The 2,356-nt window shown below is 37.5% G+C and overlaps 1 pseudogene; it reads left to right on the top strand.

Moving 5' to 3' along the window:
* The first annotated feature begins 368 nt into the window (after positions 1-368).
* On the top strand, positions 369-1,038 carry LOC131814701 (transcription factor BTF3-like; annotated as a pseudogene).
* The last annotated feature ends 1,318 nt before the right edge of the window (positions 1,039-2,356 follow it).

Genomic DNA, 2,356 nt, shown 5'->3' with positions numbered 1-2,356 from the left:
AAAAATAAAATAAAATAAAATAAAATAAAATTCTGCTTTCAAGAGCGCCTGGGTGGCTCAGTGGGTTAAAATTCTGCTTTCAAGAAGCTATAACAGTAAGTACTGAGCATTAGCTATTCTATGCTATGGATGAATAACTGAAATCTACATTTGACACTAATGGTACACTATATGTTAACTAATTGAATTTTAAAAAGTTAATTAAAAAAAACCACTATTTTATAAAACAATATTCCCAACAGGCTCTTTTGCTTTAAAATACTCACTTTGTGTAGCTGCCATCTTGCGTCCCCGCGTGTGTGCACCTAATCTCAGCTGGTCCGCCCGAGACCCCCTGAGCGCCAACCCTAGTCCCCCACGTGGTCCCATTTCCGCTCCAACAAGATGAAAGAAACGATCATGAGCCAGGAGAAACTCGCCAAACTGCAAGCACAAGTGCGTATTGGTGGGAAAGGAACTGGTTGCCGAAAGAAGAAGGTGGTTCATAGAACAGCTACAGCAGATGATAAAAAACTTCAGTTCTCCTTAAAGAAGTTAGGGGTAAACAATATCTCTGGTATTGAAGAAGTGAATATGTTCACAAACCAAGGAACAGTGATCCACTTTAACAACCCCAAAGTTCTGGCATCGCTGGCAGCGAACACTTTCACCATTACAGGCCATGCTGAGACAAAGCAGCTGACAGAAATGCTACCCAGTATCTTAAACCAACTTGGTGCAGACAGTCTGACTAGATTAAGAAGACTGGCTGAATCTCTGCCCAAACAATCTGTGGATGGAAAAGCACCACTTGCTACCGGAGAGGATGATGATGATGAAGTTCCAGATCTTGTGGAGAATTTGATGAAGCTTCCAAGAATGAAGCAAACTGAATTGAGTCAACTTCTGAAGAAGATAAAACTTAAAGAAGTTACTGGGAGCTGCTATTTTATATTATGACTGCTTTTTAAAATTTTGTTCATGGATCTGATAAAATCTAGATCTCTAATATTTTTAAGCCCAAGCCCCTTGGACACAGCAGCTCTTTTCAGTTTTTGCTTATACACAATTCATTCCTTGCAGCTTATTAAGCTGAAGAAGCCTGGTAATAAAGTTTGAAACAGGATTAATAAAGTTCTTTGCCTAGGAAAAAATAAAATAAAATACTCACTTTGTAATGAGAGTCATTACTTTTGTCTAGCCAATTCTTACATCACTGTTTATCCCTTCCCTGCTTTATCCCTTCCCAGTATCAATAAAGGCTCACTTGGGTTACCGAGAAGCCATGAGAAAGCTTGTAATAGGTCAGGCTGGTTTTCACCAGCAATTTGACCACCATGTGCACAGGGAAGTCTATTGATAAAGGCTTTATTGCAATAAGTTGCAAATACATGGATGATTTTGAATTCTCTTTCTTGAGGTCTTGTTTCATGATAATAAATTGAGGGTGGCTTATTGGAATGGATGTTATTAACATATCTTCACAGTTATAAGTACATGGAATTGTAAAATAGATGAATGAATGTGGCATTACTGACAACTGTCCTCATTTTGAAATCAAATTACAGTGTACTAAGATGAGGAAGCAAAGCAGATTAGGGATTATGAGTGAAATAATTTAAAAAAGTCTTAGGGGTATGATCAGACTATTGGGTAATTCAGTAGAAAAATGTCAACTGATTGAGATTCTGTGTTCCCTGATTTCAGAGAGAAGTTAAGATAAATAAGTAACACAAGGAGACTAGGAAGCCAAACATAAGTGATAATTTTGTGCCAGGGTGTGTGTACATCTGTTTATCTTCTTGCTTTACCACTAAGGTTTCTCCTAGAGGAGAGCTTAAATATGTGTTGGAACTAATCTCTGTGGATTACACAAGAAACCACATCCTACAGCTCTCCCTGAAACACCCCTTATGATTTCAATGTAATTTGGTTTTTGCATTTTTAGAAATAACAAAATACTTTGCAAACTCATCTACTTTATTACCACCACAAGTGAGTCAGCTGACTCCACATTTTAACACAGTGACAGTCACAGAGGAATGGAGGAATGAGTAGAGTTATCAATATATGTGCTTTTAAGAAGTATGACAGGGTAGCAGCTATTTCCAGGAACCAAAACATGGGTCAGCAGCTGTGCAGGAAAAGTGATGGAATAAATGACTCATTTCAGAGGAGTTCTATAACATATTAGTTCTATAATGTATCTTCAGCACCCAATTACCCACTTTGATCTAAAGATAAGGATTTACAGTTAAGGTCCCATTTATGATTTGACTGGTAGGGTCTGAATCATTTTTACTATTGTTTTGACTATTACTTGAAACCTATAGTAGTACTTGGGATATGTGTTGTGTATTCTGTGAACATGTGCTAT

Source organism: Mustela lutreola, chromosome 14 (genome assembly GCF_030435805.1).
Source record: "Mustela lutreola isolate mMusLut2 chromosome 14, mMusLut2.pri, whole genome shotgun sequence".
Lineage (NCBI taxonomy): Eukaryota > Metazoa > Chordata > Mammalia > Carnivora > Mustelidae > Mustela > Mustela lutreola.
Note: the sequence above shows the minus strand (reverse complement) of the source record. Positions and strands in the feature narration are given on the sequence as shown.